This window comes from Schistocerca cancellata, chromosome 3 (genome assembly GCF_023864275.1).
Source record: "Schistocerca cancellata isolate TAMUIC-IGC-003103 chromosome 3, iqSchCanc2.1, whole genome shotgun sequence".
Lineage (NCBI taxonomy): Eukaryota > Metazoa > Arthropoda > Insecta > Orthoptera > Acrididae > Schistocerca > Schistocerca cancellata.
Genome location: NC_064628.1, coordinates 222,642,706 through 222,662,450, shown reverse-complemented (window position 1 = coordinate 222,662,450; position 19,745 = coordinate 222,642,706).

Here is a 19,745-nt window from a genome sequence, read left to right as displayed (position 1 = left end):
GCCATTTCACTTTGAAACGAGCCCAAAAATTGACTTATTCTTTTGCTCCTTCAGAGCTGGCGACCGTAGTTATAAGTATTTTCAGGAGGATTCGACGGTAAGTCTGCTGCTCTCGTCGTGCTGATAGGATTATCCACTGCTGCTAGCAGTGGTGATTGGATACATAAGCTCACTACCAAGTTAAGTGGGTCAGGTAGGCAGTGTTACCGTGTGAACTGTAGGGCACTGTAGGCCGTGGATCGAACCCATTCAATCATCACAGCTCTTAGGGAAATAGTCCGGTTAGGAGTGTACTATTCATTAGGTAAATACTGGCGAGTAACGGTCAAAAATGTATACGCAAGTGAATTTAGCAAGGTCCACGTAGCACCTAGTTAATGTGGTGCAATAGCGAGGGTAGGAATGGAGTAAAAGTGAGCTGAGCTTGTGGCAGCTGTGCTGGATTCAAATATTAACTACGTGAATTCACTACTGCCTCTTACCATTGGGACTGAGCTATTTACAGTTAAAATACGTAGCAGTAAGCGCAAAGGCGTGACAGCTACAAGTCCGTATTGGTTTTATACATACGGAATTGGGAAGTGGGTCATTCCGTCAGTGGAGGGGGTTAAAACAACCGAGTCAGTGGAGAACATACCCCATTTACTGATGGAACGATTCAGCGGTTCGGTCGCACGCCCTTATCTGCCTTTGTGACGATAGCCTTACGTGATTCTAACTTCTTATTTAAACCCTTAAGAGTTATTAGTTCTTTTCTGTTCTTGTGAGCAGAGTGCATTTCATCTATAATCGACTTCTTTACTTTAACTGCCGTGTTGGTCTGTTCGTATCTATTCATATTTGCGATATCACAGGCAATTTTCACATCTGCGACAGTCTTTTTTATTGTATTTGAGTTAATTGCGGGATTTACGTTATATTGCAGCCCTTTATTTAAAAGGTTCTGCTCATCCTTTGTTAATTCTATCTCTGTTAAATTCACGACCCTCTCACAAAAAGAACGCAACTTTTTATACGCCGTTTCGTTATCAGTATTAAAATCTACACCTAGGTTAAAAAGCTTCTTCTGATGTCTGTTTAGAGTTAATTCTCGCCCCGTGTCAATTCTATTTTCAATCTCTCTGCTTACGTATGTGAACTGTAATGGAGATAAAATGTCACCTAAAATCAAGTGAAGATTAAAAGCTTCTCTATTTAACTTGTCTTTCATTTTATATGCTTCTCGAATTTGAGTTTTAACCCATAATACTTTACTTTTGCTATTTGTGCTATGTTTGACATATTCCTGATTGTTACTTTTGCATAATTAGGAGTAATCCCTGCGTCTAAGCATGTTTTGTTAAATTTTATTTTCAAGTTTTCTTTCATTATCTTTGTCCTAATATGTAAGAACTTCGTAAAGTATCCCGAAGCCTGACGTGGCACAAACTTTGCAAAAACAGACATAATGTCTTATGGGATAACAGCAATCAGTGATTTTATAATGTTACTTAAAATCCGTCTTGATTGCAAATTTTTTTATTCATATGACCGCTTTCGGTTCATTCAGAACCATCTTCAGATCTGTAAAAATAATGATACTAATTTAGTATTTCACGGAAGCAAATCTTTTTCATCCTATCTAATCAACATCAAATGTACCAGAACGTACATGATATTTCAGTTACAGGAGTAACCCGTCCAAATCCAGCAACTTCCACATGCTACGTCGCATAAAATTGGTTGGTAGAGTGCACGTCATTTATATTAATTATAACACTAAGTCATGCACAGCAACCTCAAGAGTTAAATTCCCCGGACATATCATTACCGCAGAAGGAATCACACCACACACGGACATAACAGAGGAAACTGCGAAACCAAGAAATAACTACGTGGCTTCCTTGGCATTGCAAATTTCTATAAACGATTCGTCCATGTGAAGAAATTAGCGACACCGCGGCAATGCCAGCTCACAGGAAAAAAGATGCCGTGGGAATGGGACGACGTGACGTAAGATGTATGCAAAGGCCTCAAAACCGCGCTGATTAATGCGCTAATTCCTTCGCACCCCAACCTGGAGCAGGACTTTTGCATGGCGTCAGACAGTTCCCACTCTGGGATTGCTGTAGTGATTTTCCAACGATATCAGCAAGGGGGAAACATGGTGCACAAGACCATTGCTTTTGGAAGCCGAGTCCTTGGCAAGTGTGAAAGAAATTATTCGGTTACTGATTTAGAAGCTTTGGCGGTTGCTTTCGGCTTAGAGAAATTTCGTTTTCCCTTGTATGGGAGAATAACAAGAGTACACACCGACCACAAAGCCTTGGAATTCCTACTCATAGCGAAACTCCGAAACAAACGTCTAACGAGATAGGCACTCTTGCTCCAGGAGTATGACTTTCCGATCACACACATACCAGGAGAACATCAGTGCGAATGCGCTGTCACGTTCACCTGTGAGCTAGAAACAAGTGATGCCAACCCACTGGAACGCAAACACTACAGCTTGTTCTATATGAAGAAAGTTGCATTTGATAACTATGTAACCTCGAGCCTCAAGGACATCAGCAGGGAGCAGGACAAGGATCCAGGTCTATTTGATCTAAAACAGAGGGTGAAAGACAAGAGGGAATCAAAACTGAGGCAGTTTTACTTAGAACGAAAAGGCATTCTGTTCTTTCGAAGTGAGGGAGAAGGAGAACCCTAGCGCGCTTGCATTCCAGATGAAATGTTGAACAAGATCATCTGGCACATGCAACTGAGTTACGCACATTTTGGACCCAGGAAGTGCTACTTAAAATTACGCACAATGTGCTATTTCAAGAAGATGGGCAGAAGATTCAGGAGGGTTTTGGCTGTCTGCAAAGCGTGTCAGAAGTCAAAACACCTCACTGTGGCAACGCAAGTACCTCTATATCCCATCATCCCACCAAAGATGAACCAGCTTGCAGCAACAGATTTAATGGGCCCACCAGTGCGAACATATAGAGGATACTGCTACATCCTTGTGGTACCAGAGCTGACATCCAAGTATGTCACTTTAACGCCGCTCAAGAAAGCAACTGCGCAGTCAGTACGTAGAGCATTCTGCAAGGATTTCCTCACGCAAGTCGGCCATGTCGACAGGATCATCTCCGACAATGGACCTCAGTTCCGGTCAGAGAAGTGGAAAGAAATGTTGCGGAAACACAGAATCAAACCCATATTCGCTTCCATATGACATCCACAATCGTCGCCAGCAGAGAGAGTGATGATAAGTCAGGGAAACCTCTGCCGTATCTACTGTTCGAAACCCCACGCCACCTGGGATATTTTTCTACATGACGTCCAGTACGTAATGAACGAGTTGCCACACGGTGTCACCAAATAGCAACAATAGTTCTCAAGAACAGGCAATCCACAAATCTCATCTGTGAAGTTGTAAATTTTCTCCCGCGAGCTTGAAAACAACACGAACAAGTTGTTGACCTTGCGCTCAGGAGATTGCGCGAGGCTGGAGAGAAACAGAAAGAGAATTGGGATAGAAAATGACGCGAGAGAGAGTACGGAATTGGCCAAAAAGTGTTCGTTAGATGTTTCCGTCTATCTAACAAACAGAAACAGTTGTGCCACAAATTCTAATCCATCTATTATGGACCTGTCCGTGTCCGGAGAATCGCTCTCTTGAACTCCCTGGAGATAGAGACCTTGAAATCAAAGAAATCTTTTGGTATCCACCACGTCTGTCATGTCAAGCCATTCGTAGAATAAGTATACATAGTATATTCATAGATCAGAGAAGGTGCAGTATGTAAACAGTATCCATGAATGAACTGTTTAACGTAATCTGATGTTGATATTGTGTTGCTTAGCGTAATTTTCCATTTGTTCTATTTCGTTCTTATTTCGTTTGTCATTTCCATTAGTTGTCTGCATGAGTCCTTGTTGAACGTGGTCAAATGAGTTGCGTATTTGTGACATCTTCTACATCTACATGTCTACATACATCTACACATATATTGCGCCAACCACAAAGCGGTGTGTGGTGGAGGGTACTATTCGCGCCAAAGTCATATTTCTCTCTCACCCCACCCCTCTGTTCCACTCGCGGATAGCGCGAGGGAAAAACGACTGTCTGAACGCCTCAGTATGAGCTCTAATTTTCCTTATCTTTGAATGGTGATCATGGCGCGATTTGAAAATTGGTGGTAATAATATACGCTTATACATCCTCGGCGAAGATTGGATTTTGGAATTTAGCGAGCAACCCCTTCCGTTCAGCGCGTCGTCTGTCTGCAAGTGTATCCCACTTCAAACTTTCTATGAGATTTGTAACGCTCTCGCGATGGATAAATGTACCAGTCACGAATCTTGCCGCTCTTCTTTGGACCCTCCCAATCTCTTGAATCAGACCCAATTGGTAGGGGTCCCATACAGACGGACAATACTCTAAGACTGGACGAACTAAAGTATTGTAAGCAATTTCCTTTATTAAAGGACTGCATCGCTTCAGGATTTTACCGCAATAAACCGCAATCTAGAGTGCGCCTTACCCGTTACTTGTGTAATCTGATCGTTCCTTTTGAGATAATTTCGAATAGTCACACCCAAATACACGACGGATGTTACCGCTTCCAAAAACTGGGCATTTATTTTGTACTCGTACATTAATTGGGATTTTCGCTTTGTTATACGCAGTAGGTTACACTTACTAATATTGAGAGATAACTGCCAGTCATTACACCACACATTTATTTTCTGCAAATTCTCATTGATTTGTTCACAACTTTCGTGTGATACTACTTTCCCGTAGACTATAGCATCACCGCCAAACAGTCTAACGCCGCTGTCAGTACCATCAACCTGATCGTTTATGTAAATCGTAAAAAGCAGCGGACCTCTTACGCTGCCCTGGGCACACCTGATGTTACGCTTGTTTCTGCTGAAGTCTCCCCATTCAGGACGACATACTGCTCTGTCTGTTAGAAAACTTTCTATCCAACCGCATATGTCATCGGATAGACCGTAAGCGCGCACTTTTTGGAGCAAGTGACAGTGCGGAACTGAGTCGAACGCCTTTAGAAAGTCGAGAAATATGGCATCAACCTGGGAGCCGGTATCTAGAGCATGTTGTATATTATGCACTAAGAGGGCCAGCTGTGCCTCACATGACCGCCGTTTCCTAAAACCGCGCTGGGTTTGGCAGATGAGCTTCTCAGAGTCTAGAAAGGTCATTATGTCTGAACACAAAATTTTTGCATGATTCTACAACAAATCGATGTCAGTGAAATTGGCCGGTAATTATGTGCATCCGATTCTCTAGCCTTTTTATGGATTGCTATGACCTGGGCTTTCTTCCAGTCCCGTGGAACTTCCCGCTGTTCCAATGGTCTCTGATAGATGATGCATAAGAAAGGTGCTATATTAGTAGCATAGTCAACATAAAATCTTACGGGGATACCGTCTGGGCCAGATGCCTTCCTAGCGTCTAAGGATCTTAACTGTTTTACAATCCCAGATATACGAAACTCTATGTCAGCCATCCTTGCGTTTGTTCGATAATTGAAAGGGTGAATGTTGCTGCAGTCCTCTACCGTAAACGAGTTTTTGAAAGCTAGGTTTAGAATTTCGGCTTTCTGTTTATCATCATCTGTTACATTACCTGTACTGTCAGCAAGAGAAGGTATTGAATTATTTGTAGCGTTCATAGATTTTACGTACGACCAAAATTTTTTGGAGTTACTTTTAGAATCTGCAGATAATATATTGCTTTCAAATTCGTTAAAAGAATCTCGCATTGACCTTTTGACAGCTGCCTTCATTTCGCATAATTTCTGTTTGTCAGCGGTGCAGTGACTATGTTTAAAACGACTCTGCAAAATTCTCTGCTTTCTCAGAAACTTCCTAATATGTTTGTTGAACTAAAGTGGATCCTTTCCCTCCGCTATATTTTCGCTAGGCACATATTTCTCTAGCACGTGGTGGACAATACCTTTAAGTTCCGACCAAACATGCTCAATATCTTTGTGTCCCGCGATGACTGTCTGGAGCTGACTATGAAGATATTCATAAATGACACTTTTATTTGCATTCACAAACAAGAAAAGTCTTCCCTGTTTATTTGGATTTTTTGCAACTTCCACTGACATTGAAGCCACAACGACATTATGGTCGCTAACACCTTCTTCTAGATTAACTTCCTGAAAAAGATCAGGTTTGTTTGTCGCTAAGATATCTAATATGCTCCCATCTCGAGTTGGTTTTCTAACCAATTGCCCAAGGTTGTATGTTGAGAGCGCTCCTAGAATAACTTAATACGAGTCTTTGTTCTGCCCCCTGTAATAAACGTGTAATTTTCCCAGTCAATGGACGCTAGATTAAAGTCTCCACCTATAACTAATGGATAATTTGGACATTTATTTCGTATCTACTCAAGACTTTCCCTGAAACGTCCTGCGACGTTTGTTGCCGATGCTGGTGGTCTATAAAAACATCCTAATACAATCATCACTCCTTGTCTAATTGACAGATTTATCCAGACTATTTCACAGTCCGACCCAGTATTGACCTCAACTGCGTTTAAACAGCTTTTAACAGCAATAAACACAGCACCTCCCAGTCTTATCCTTCCTAAACATTGTCCAATCCGAGTTCAAAATTTCACTGCTATTTATGTCTGGTTTCAACCAGCTTTCTGTACCTAATTCAATATTGGCATTGCTACTGTTTATTTCGGAGAGTAACTCGGGGATCTTGCCACAGGCGCTTCGTCAATGTACTAACATGAGACTTAGCATACTTAAATCCTTTGGAATGACCTGTTTAGGTGAACTAACAATTTTTACAGTTGGCACACCAACATTAGTGTCATGAACTGATAATTTTTCAGGCCAACATTCACTGGCAGGTGGCAGATTGCATTCAAATTCCGTTGCAATTATATCTCATCAACAATTGGCACTTTTTGTGACATACTAAATCAGGAACGTTGCAACAATGAGTACTCGAAACAACTGAGTACTATTATTATTTGTTTGGACCTCACAATTGTTGTCCGATTTCCGCTCGCAGAAGAGCAAGGAGATCTGTCGTAAGTTGACCGCAATTGAGCATCGAACTCTGTCATAGCATTCTCGTAGAAGAATCTCCACAAGTATTACCATGGCCACCGAAATTGTTTCTGTTTACTTTCCGTGGTTTCTTGTAAACTGCCCAAGGAACGGATGTACGTCACTTTATGTTTTTAGTGGTGTCTAGACGGTACATCAAGCCATATAGCATGTGTGTCTCGATTTTCGGATGTGTTTCGTATGGTGTTAGCAGTCCACGCTTTGGGCCCGTGTCGACGCTAAGACTCGGTGTGTTATGGGCCATCGCCTGTCATGCGATGTAGCCTGTCTCATGGTGGAATTTTGCCGGCGCCATGTGAGCGTCGTCAGCGATATATTATGCATGGGTAATTAGCATGGACAGGTGTAAGTCACGGTAGAGTGTCGAACCCCAGACCCAGTAACAGGAAGCAAAAACGAAATGATGGACCATGGATGAGACTTATGTTAGAAAGTATATATATAATTCAGTATGCCTGTGTTTCATTTCGGCAGCAGCGATGCTGATAGAGGATACAGGAGGCATCCTTTTACTATGTAAAATTACGCGTACACAATCATAAAATGCCAGTACAAAGATTTCAGGCAAATCTCCGGCACCTGAGTGAGTAGACGCGCTTCCTAACCACTTCAGCGTCAGCAGACAACACCGCCGGATATCGAAAAATAAAAGAAGAGTATACAAGGAATAAAGTGCATGAAATTTCGCTTCAGCAGTATTAGCAAAGGCACAATAAGTTAGTACTTAGTATTGGGAGAAGTCTGCACGTTTGACTGAGGTATAGAGCTAGCGCCAGCGTAAAATTAGAGTGCATGACAGGAGTAGAACTAATCAAAAACTAACAAAAACACCTGCACACACAAACAAAGTCACCTCACACCACATAATTTACGTCCATGCAACGTTAACAGGGCACTGCAGTCATTAAATTTATTTTTAGACTTGCGTCCTTAGTAATAAAATAAATAAATAAATACACTCCGGGAAATGGAAAAAAGAACACATTGACACCGGTGTGTCAGACCCACCATACTTGCTCCGGACACTGCGAGAGGGCTGTACAAGCAATGATCACACGCACGGCACAGCGGACACACCAGGAACCGCGGTGTTGGCCGTCGAATGGCGCTAGCTGCGCAGCATTTGTGCACCGCCGCCGTCAGTGTCAGCCAGTTTGCCGTGGCATACGGAGCTCCATCGCAGTCTTTAACACTGGTAGCATGCCGCGACAGCGTGGACGTGAACCGTATGTGCAGTTGACGGACTTTGAGCGAGGGCGTATAGTGGGCATGCGGGAGGCCGGGTGGACGTACCGGCGAATTGCTCAACACGTGGGGCGTGAGGTCTCCACAGTACATCGATGTTGTCGCCAGTGGTCGGCGGAAGGTGCACGTGCCCGTCGACCTGGGACCGGACCGCAGCGACGCACGGATGCACGCCAAGACCGTAGGATCCTACGCAGTGCCGTAGGGGACCGCACCGCCACTTCCCAGCAAATTAGGGACACTGTTGCTCCTGGGGTATCGGCGAGGACCATTCGCAACCGTCTCCATGAAGCTGGGCTACGGTCCCGCACACCGTTAGGCCGTCTTCCGCTCACGCCCCAACATCGTGCAGCCCGCCTCCAGTGGTGTCGCGACAGGCGTGAATGGAGGGACGAATGGAGACGTGTCGTCTTCAGCGATGAGAGTCGCTTCTGCCTTGGTGCCAATGATGGTCGTATGCGTGTTTGGCGCCGTGCAGGTGAGCGCCACAATCAGGACTGCATACGACCGAGGCACACAGGGCCAACACCTGGCATCATGGTGTGGGGAGCAATCTCCTACACTGGCCGTACACCACTGGTGATCGTCGAGGGAACACTGAATAGTGCACGGTACATCCAAACCGTCATCGAACCCATCGTTCTACCATTCCTAGACCGGCAAGGGAACTTGCTGTTCCAACAGGACAATGCACGTCCGCATGTATCCCGTGCCACCCAACGTGCTCTAGAAGGTGTAAGTCAACTACCCTGGCCAGCAAGATCTCCGGATCTGTCCCCCATTGAGCATGTTTGGGACTGGATGAAGCGTCGTCTCACGCGGTCTGCACGTCCAGCACGAACGTTGGTCCAACTGAGGCGCCAGGTGGAAATGGCATAGCAAGCCGTTCCACAGGACTACATCCAGCATCTCTACGATCGTCTCCATGGGAGAATAGCAGCCTGCATTGCTGCGAAAGGTGGATATACACTGTACTAGTGCCGACATTGTGCATGCTCTGTTGCCTGTGTCTATGTGCCTGTGGTTCAGTCAGTGTGATCATGTGATGTATCTGACCCCAGGAATGTGTCAATAAAGTTTCCCCTTCCTGGGACAATGAATTCACGGTGTTCTTATTTCAATTTCCAGGAGTGTATATTAAGTAAAAAAGTTTGTGCTCATCATTAATTTCTTTTCTGTAAATGGATTATATCGATGTAATGATATTTGTGAGAGAATATGGCACATGACTACACTTGAGGATTGTGCAAACTCCAGAAACAACATGGCAGACTGGACGTCACAGCCCATACCAGCCAGCGAGGGGCCACAGGAGTGGGTTGCTGTAATGAGTCAGCTCTAGAGGCCCAGGTGTGGGGGACCACCCATCTACATTTACATCTACGTGATTACTCTGCTGTTCACAACAAAGTACCTGGCAGAGGGTTCAATGAACCACCCTCAAGTTGTCTCTCTACCGTTCCACTCTCCAACGGCACGCGGAGAAACGAGCACTAAAATTTTTCCGTGCGAGCCCTGATTTCTCTTATCTTATCGTGATGATAATTTCTCCCTATGTAGGTGGGTGCCAACAGAATGTTTTCGCAATCGGAGGAGAAAACTGGTGTTTGAAATTTCATGAGAAGATCCCGTCGCAACGAAAAACGCCTTTGTTTTAATGATTGCCACTCCAATTCACGTATCATTCTGTGACACTATCTCCCCTATTTCGCGATAATACAAGGCGAGCTGCCCTTCTTTGTACTTTTTCGATGTCATCCGTCAGTCTCACCTGATGCGGATCCCACACCGCACAGCGGTACTCCAGAGTAGGGCGGACAGGCGTAGTGTAAGCGGTCTCTTTGGTAGACCTGTTGCACCTTCCAAGTGTTCTGCCAATCAATCGCAGTCTTTGGTTTGCTCTACCCACAATATTATCTATGTGATCGTTCCAATTTAGGTTATTTGTAATTGTAATCCCACTGCGAGTGAACCGGCCTGCCAGCTGATGCGCCTACGTCATGCAGCCTCAGTGGAGGCAGCAGACAGTGGGATACCACCACGCACGGACAGCAACCCCTAGCGGCCAACAATCCGCCAGGCTGCTAATCGAGGGACAAGCTAGTCATGTGGGGCCACAGTCGACACACGTGCTGAGCCTAACCAACTCAGTGGGGTGCCAAGAGTGACGTGTCCAGTCGACAAAGGTCGAGCTAATCCGTTCTGATGCAGAGGTGAACAGGAAGAGCAGGTCTATCGCACATCCTGCTGATGCTGAATGGATTTCTACACCAGGGGGTCCATAAGCTGTACAAGATGCCAGTTGCTGCACAGACACCAGATGTTGCAAAACGAGAGGGAACGCCAGAGATGTCTGCAGTCACTTCTGCCACGTCATGCACTGAGTGAGAGGCCATTCCACTCTGGCGCAAATTGCTTTCCTTCAGTCCTTCCAGTCATGGTTTGTGCGGTTGCTTAAGTGTCATGTTATCAATTCATGTGACATTTTCAATTGTAAAACGTGGCTCCCCAGGGACCCTTGTGGAGGGAGCGATAGGATACCTGTCTGTAATGTCATTATGTAGTATCTTTTTGTGTTTTTCTATGTATCAATTGAACTGTATTGATATGAGTTACATGATTTTCTGCACATTTGTTAATGTTGTGATTACGTGCCTGTATTTGTTTTCATGTTGTAGAAAAAAATACACAGATTTACACAACTTAGGTATTAAGACAAACAGATACGCATGTGAGTTCCTTGTTCATTGAGTTTTTGAGAATGGATGTGTTTAATTATTGAGACCAAATTAGTGATAGATCAGGAGTAAATCAATGATCAGAGAACAGTTCATACTCCAGGACATTGTAAATGATTAGGGACATTAGACAACTCTGACCTCCAGGATGTGGTGTGAATGGGTATATTTATTTCCTGGAAGGCCTTTTAACCACCTATCAAATGTTTAACGGGAGTCTGTGATGTAGCAATGACCCCTGGGTCCAACATAATTCATACTACTCACAGCAATGTTTACATGTACTATTGCTGGCTTCCAGCTTCATGTGAGTGAATGACCCCTGGAATAAATGAGGTCAAGCTAAGATGTGTTTTAGCCATGGGCAATCCCGATTGACAAAGTTACCTTTTTCATATATATATTTGTTACCAGGATAAGTTTCTCCTGCTATTTTCAATGGTTTCCTCTGATTCGTGTCACACTAAACAATACTGAATTGAGACACTACCGATGCAGAAATCAACAGCAGGTAGAGGTCAGTAAGAGAGGACAAGTTACTGTCTCACCTATTTTCTACCTATTTTCTGTATATGGAAAATTATTAAAAATTTCGTTACAACCTGACACACCTTGAGCGAGACTCTAGAAAGTTAACAGTCTAAGCATGCGTTGATAGAGCCTGGTAGGGCGCTAAAAGCATGAAGTATTTTTTTGCTTCTTAGCTCATAGAAACGGCATATTGGGAGTTGAAAGCAATTGGCTGTGAGCCAGTCCCATAGTAAATCTTGCCGGACAGGTCAACAGCCGTAGAAGACAGACAGGGCAGCCCCTCGTCGAGACTAATCTCCAGCGGAATAATGCCGAGCTACCTGCTGCGGCGCCAGCAGAGGCCTGGGCTAGGGGCGATGCCTGCCGGCCGGGGGGGCCGTGCGGTTCTAGACGCTACAGTCTGGAACCGCAGCACCGCTACGGTCACAGGTTCGAATCCTGCCTCGGGCATGGATGTGTGTGATGTTCTTAGGTTAGTTAGGTTTAATTAGTTCTACGTTCTAGGGGACTAATGACCTCAGAAGTTAAGTCCCATAGTGCTCAGAGCCATTTGAACCATTTCTTAGGGGCGATGGTCTGAAGGAACGTGTCGACACAGTGAAGTTCTAAACCAGGCATTGTGTGCAGAGCCACACGTAATGAAAATTCACATGTTTTCGTGTTCGCCGATACTGCAAAAAGGCCTGTGAACCACTTCTGTCGGCCGCCTCGGTTGTATAAGAAACTCTGGTGTCTGAGAAATGTTTAGAGATACAGTCTTTATTACACCTCATAGCCAGCACTAACAAGCTCTAAGGCTCAGGTGATTTAGATAAAGATCTTTAAGATTGTATCTGTTCACTTGTTGCCATGGGAAGCGACATGACTTCAGTGAAAATCATCTTCTCCCTCTGTGAAAACTTAAAAAAGCCAAGACCGTGAAATTTTTGCATTCCTTTCATGGCCGCGATCGTCTCACCTTCACCGCACAGATCTCGCCAGCTGCAATTTACATCGCCGCACGAAACAAACAGCGTAACATACTGCCGCTCCGGCATTGTGAGGGTGTACAGATCTCAGTCGCCACTCGTTCTCAGCTGCACCTACATAGAAAAACTTCAGTAGATTTGATCAATCAAAGTCTGCTCAGCTTCAGATCAATACACATTGCGTTATCCACATTTTTAAGGCCAGAGTTAAACTGTCTTTGCAAACCCAGGATCCTTGTCCAGTGTGGTCTAAAACTATCTGCTGGTTGTTCACAGTATTCAATCAATAGCTTGTTTAGCATAATAATTCATGTCTGTTTTTTTAGAAAAAATAAATGTTGTCTGAACACAAAAATTATGACAACACAATCAATCATTTAAACAGTCCTCACAGGGTTGCCTTTCATAGTTTCTGTTTGCTTTCAGCTCTTCGCAGTATCAGCATACAACAGGATTCACTCTTAATCGCATTTGCCTCAACTTCCTTCTAACATGTCATACCAGCTCATTAAGTAACCCTCACCCAAACCAAATTCCTAAACAACCACCGGATATCCCATACTTCTATGTCCCTTGCCCCTTTTGTACAACACTCTTTGTCTAACTTGGCCTGCAGCCTCTCGTGTAGTAATACATACCTCCCTATCTTCACTTCCATACTTCTACAACGTGCCAAAGGTAACTCTAACCAACTCCTATCTGTGGGATTGGTAGTTTTCATTTTCTACTGTTGTGAGCTTAAAATCTTTATGTGTGAACAAAATTGTATACTAACGGAAAACTGTAATTTCGCATCGGAGCTTAAAATATTCTACTCTGTGTAATATTCTGTGGTAGGTAAGCTCTGGAAGGTATCGAGATGTCGCTAGGCAAAACTACAGTCTAACAAAACAGTCACGACACTGCGTCTCATTTTTGTTATCCCCATTGACAGCAGCGCTCCACGTTGCCAGCAAATGACACTTTTGAATATGGTATCAGATGAGCGCGAATACTAACGTTTATGCTGATTTGTAACGTAGTTTTTACAATAGGAAGTGTATGTAGTGCCACAAAAATCGTCAATAACTAAAAAATTACTCCACATTTGTGGAGCAGTTTATTTACGATGCTCTTCTTATGTACAGACATTTACTGAATGTTGTCGTATTTCTTTAATAATCCTAGTAAACACCCTCCTCTTAAAGCTCCAAACCTTCGCCCTTCCCATTAACTACGTCTGTCTGATCGGCTCCTTTCTCTCCCACCGTCCTTCCTATGTCACCATCCATAACACAGATTCCTACACCTTTTTCCCCTCCGCCGGTGTGCCCCAAGGCTCCGTCCTCTCCCCCCTTCTGTACCTTTTGTATACGGCGGACATGCCGCCACCGTCACCCCCCGTTCACCTTCTCCAGTTTGCCGATGACACCGCCTTCCTTGCCCTTGCCCCCACCCTGCAGCGCTCCCGACACCTTCTCCAATCCCATCTTGACCGGTTCACCACTTGGTGCAACCAGTGGTTGCTCAAGGTCAATCCCTCCAAAACCCAGGTGATCATTGTAGGCAAAACCACCCCTTACTTCCGCCTCCTTGATTTCTATCTAACCATCTATGGCCGTCCTATCGCCCTCACTCCCACCCTTAAGTACCTTGGTGTCACCCTCGACCGTCGCCTCTCCTGGACTCCCCATCTCCGGACAATCCAAGCCAAGGCACGCTCCTGACTCCGTCTCCTCAAGCTCCTTTCCGGCCATACATGGGGTCTAGACCCCTCCACCATCCTCCACACCTATAAATCCCTCATCCGCCCTATCCTTTGTTACGCCCATCCGGCTTGGATCTCCGCCCCCCCTAACTTTTATAAATCCCTCCAAATCCTTGAACGCCACGCTCTCCGCCTCGCCTATTGCATCAGTCTCCCTTCCCCCACGCGGATCCTGTACAATTTCATCCCCTTCCCCCACCTCCTCCTTTTCCTTGAAAGGATACGGATCCTGTACACCTCCCGCAAACTCGATCCTCCTCACCCGCTTGTCTCACCCATCCTCTCCCACCCCCACCCGCTGCCGCACCTGTATTCCCACGTCTCACCTGGTCTCCATCTCTCCACCCTCCTTACCCCTCCCAAGGTGGCTTCCGCCAGCTCCCCCTCCCTGATGGTGTCCTTCTCTTTCCTTTTCCCCCGTCCCCCTTCCTCCGCCCCTCTTCCCCCGGGCTTCCCCTCCCCTTTCCTCCCTCCCCCTCTCTCCTCTGCCCATGGCTTCTCTGCTGTCCCCTCTCCCACTCCCCTTCCTCCTCCTCCTCTCTTGGCAGGTCCCCGGACTCGCACACACTCAGTGAACATTAGCGCGCCAGACATCATCGCCATCAGTGTCTCGTGTGTGTGCCTTCATTTGTGTTTAGTGCTCATTCGCCGTCACGCCACCACTGTTCACGTGTGCCGTCGCCGTCATCCACGTTCTGTGCGCCGTGTCAACAGGTTTTAGTGTATTTTCTTGTCCAGCGTGAACGGCTGCATGTCTCTTGTTTTTGTGTCTACAGTTTTTACCTGCCATTTTTACTGTATTATCTGTCACTACTTTCAGTCATTTATTGTACCACTCGCGGCTGAAGAGCAGCGTACTATGCTGCTGACAGCCCACCTTTGTTCAAGGTGTTTAAAATAACAATAAAGAAAAAAAATAGTAAACACCAGAAGACCTGACCTTATACAGAAACACGTCATATATCTATCTAAAAAGTATAATTTGGTTCGCTATATTTTCTGTCAAATTAGAGGATGTGGAACGCAGGAAACCTATATGGGATGTAATATCTACATTATTTAACGTATCTAATGAGCCACCACAACTGTAGCTTAAGGCAAAACCACACAAACGTGATAATAACTCGTCAAAAGCAATAAAACTGTTTCCCAACACAGGAGATACCAATTCCACAATTGCTGCTAAATCTGAGCCACAGACACTAGGAATCTTCAACACATTTGCTTTTGAAGCAAAAGTCATTGCATTTACAAAAATATTCGTATATTATAAAGTAGAGTGAAGTGTAAGAAAGTGCGAATCATTAGATTCCATAAAAAAAAAAATTTCAATGTCGAGGAAAGTGCCTATGGTAACGACAACAGACAGAAACAAAAATATATGCTTCTCACACAAGAAATATATTTATATTCTCCTGCTTTCGGCGGCACAGGGGAATAAGCTGCAAATATAAACATATTCTAAAGTACTTCTTCATGAATTAGTTGCAGTTTATGTCACTGAATCAGTGTGGTTAGGCTGTTTCTACCTGTATTTCACGATAGTGCAGAGGTGATTACTGTCGTATCTTGCGTGAGCGAGCCAATGGCGGGTTCGTAGCAGCGGATGTAAACTGTGTTTTCGACGAGTAAGGCGGACGCCTACGATACGTATCGCGGACTGTGAAGCTAAAAGATAAACATTCTTGATTCTTATTGAGGACTATCATTTCACTAAATAAAACGTGAGAAATACGGTTCGCTGGCAGTGAAGTTACGTGTTTACTAATTGAACTGGCTTCAAGTGTAACGTGCACCGTGAACTTAATAGGTGTACAGATCAAAGTGATTCTGTTGTAACAGAAAATAGTAATATGAAAGCTAGAGAATCGACACAGTGAAGAAACAGATTTACCAAGTGAAATGCTTTCAGAGCATTTCGCGGACTGTGACGTTACGAATATGCTTCTTGTTATGGACTAATATTCCACAAAAATAATAATCTAAAAACTACGATGTTCTACACTTATCGCGGACTGTGGAATATAAATGTACTGATGTGCTTCTTGCCATAAAGTGATACCTGAGAAAGTAATATAAAAGCTGTAGCATCTGAACACAGTATAGAAACGATTAATAAACGCAGTGACGTCGATGAACATCATGTTTTTGTGGGCGAAGCACGTTTGGTCTATATCGCGGACTACAGATGCTTCAGCGAATGAGGATCCTGGAAATGTTGAAACGATGTTTCTAAGGCGTCTACGTAGTATAAGTACCGCTCTGGAGAGGACATTTCCAACGTCATTCCTTCATAAGGATTATACTAATATAGCTTATGGGCCGCCAAAGTGGCGTGGAGACACGCCTTTCCTCACAGCTAAGTCTTTGTTCATCGTACATTATGACTGACAGGCAGCTCTTTTCTCGTAGATTAGCGACGTACTAGGGCTTATGTCACAACATACAATTTTCTGTAGGAGTTACTTTTACGATTTTTCATTGTTGTTACGTATCTCACAAATCTTAAATCCCAGACAGTTTAAAGAATACTTTCAGTAATAAAGAGGTTAAACTGAAATAAATTTCTTTCATTAAATATGGTTTCGTAGTAAGAAATTTTGGTTTACGAATGTTTTCTCTTCTGATGACGCTTTCATTTTTCAATTGGTGCAATAAGGTACAGCTTAGTCGCAACTTGTGTTTATTGTAGCAGATCTAGATTTTAGTCACTGAGTGACCATCTTCAGTGCAACAGATAAAGTCAATACATTTCAGCCGCTATTTGGCGTAATAGCTCTTGGAGTACACACACCAAGCGTTCAAACTACCGTGAGTTCAGTTTTATCTCTTGACGTGTATAGTTCAAACGAGACCTTGCAAATGACGGCAGAAATATGTAAACCATATCTGTTGCATTGACGATGACCACACAGCGACCGAAATGTAGATCTGCTATAATAAATTCAAGTAGCGACTGAGTTGTAACTTCTTTTACCGACTGAAAGAAGTACGATCGCTGAGCACTTCCAGATTCCGCATTGTGGTTGTTGTGGTCTTCAGTCCAGAGACTGGTTCGATGCAGCTCTCCATGCTACTCTATCCTGTGCAAGCTTCTTCATCTCCCAGTACCTACTGCAACCTACTTCCTTCTGAATCTGTTTAGTTTATTCATCTCATGGACTCCCTCCACGATTTTTACCCTCCACGCTGCCGTCCAATACTAAATTGGTGATCCCTTTATGTCTCAGAATATGCCCTACCAACCCATCCCTGCTTCTACACAAGTTGTGCCACATTTCTCTTCTCTCCAATTCTATTCAATACCTCCACATTAGTTATGTGATCTACCCATCTAATCTTCAGCATTCATCTGTAGCACCACATTTCGAAAGCTTCTATTCTCTTCTTGTCTAAACTATTTATCGTCCTCGTTCCACTTCTATGCATGGCTACATTCCATACAAATGCTTTCAGAAACGACTTCCTGACATTTAAATATATACTCGATGTTAACAAATTTCTCTTCTTCAGAAACGCTTTCCTTGCCATTGCCAGTCTACATGTTATATCCTCTCTACTTCGACCATCATCAGTTATTTTGCTCCCCAAATAGCAAAACTCCTTTACTACCTTAAGCGTCTCATTTCCTAATCTCTCTCAGCATCACCAGATTTAATTCGATTACACTCCATTATCCTCGTTTTGCTTTTGTTGATGTTTATCTTATACCCTCCTTTCAAGACACTGTCCATTCCGTTCATCTTCTCTTCCAGGTCCTTTTCTGTCACTGACAGAATTACAATGTCATCGGCGGACCTCAAAGTTTTTATTTCTTCTCCATGTATTTTAATTCCTACTCCGAATTTTTCTTTTGTTTCCTTTACTGCTTGCTCAATATACAGATTGAATAACATCGGGGATAGGTTGCAACCCTGTCTCACTCCCTTCCCAACAACTGCTCCCCTTTCATGCCCCTCGACTCTTATAACTCCCATCTGCTTTCTGTACAAATTGTAAATAGCCTTTCGCTCCCTGCATTTTACCCCTGCCACCTTCAGTATTTGAAAGATAATATTCCAGTCAATAGTGTCGAAAGCTATCTCAAAGTCTACAAAGGCTAGAAACGTAGGTTTGCCTTTCCTTAATCTATTTTCTAAGATAAGTCGTAGGGTCGGTATTGCCTCACGTGTTCCAAAATTTCTACGGAATCCAAACTGATCTTCCCCGAGGTCGGCTTCTACCAGTTTTTCCATTCATCTGTAAAGAATTCGTGTTAGTGTTTTGCAGCGGTGGCTTATTAAACTGATAGTTTGGTAATTTTCACATCCGTCAACACCTGCTTTCTTTGGGATTGGAATTATTACATTCTTCTTCAATTCTGAGGGTATTTCGCCTGTCTCATACATCTTGGTCACCAGATGGTAGAGGTTTGTTAGGCCTGGCTCTCCCAAGGCTGTCAGTAGTTCTAATTGAATGTTGTCTACTCCCAGGGCCTTGTTTCGACTTAGGTCTTTCAGTGCTCTGTCAAACTCTTCACGTAGTATCATATCTTCTATTTTATCTTCATTTACATTCTCTTCCATTTCTATAATATTGTCCTCATGAACATCGCCCTTGTACAGACCCACTATACACTCCTTCCACCTTTCTGCTTTCACTTCTTTGATTAGAACTGGATTTCCATCTGAGCTCTTAATATTGATGCAACTGGTTCTCTCTTCTCCAAAGGTCTCTTTAATTTTCCTTTAGGCAGTATTTATCTTACCCCTAGTAATATGCGCCTCTACAACCCTTACATCTGTCCTCTAGCCATCCCTGCTTCGCCATTTTGCACTTCGTGTCGATCTCATTTTTGAGACGTTTGTATTCCTTTTTGCCTGCTTCATTTACTGCATTTTTATATTTTCTCCTTTCATCAATTAAATTCAATATCTCTTCTGTTACACAAGGATTTCTATTAGCCCTCGTCTTTTTACCTACTTGATCCTCTGCTACCTTCACCATTTCATCTCCCAAAGCTACCCATTCTTCTTCTACTTCATTTCTTTCCCTCCTTCTTGTCAATCGTTCTATAATGCTCTCCCTGAAGCTCTCTACAACCTCTGGTTCTTTCAGTTTATCCAGGTCCCATCTCCTCAAATTCCTACCTTTTTGCAGTTTCTTCAGTTTTAATCTACAATTCATAACCAATAGATTGTGGTCAGACTAAATATCTGCCCCTGGAAATGTCTTACAATTTAAAATCTGGTTCCTGAATCTCTGTCTTACCGTTATATAATCTATCTGAGACCTTCCAGTATCTCCAGGCTTCTCCCATGTATACAACCTTCTTTTATGATTCTTGAACCAAATGTTAGCTATGATTAAGTTATGCTCTGTGCAAAATTCTACCTGCCGGGTTCCTCTTTCATTCCTTACTTCTATTCCATATTCATCTACTGCG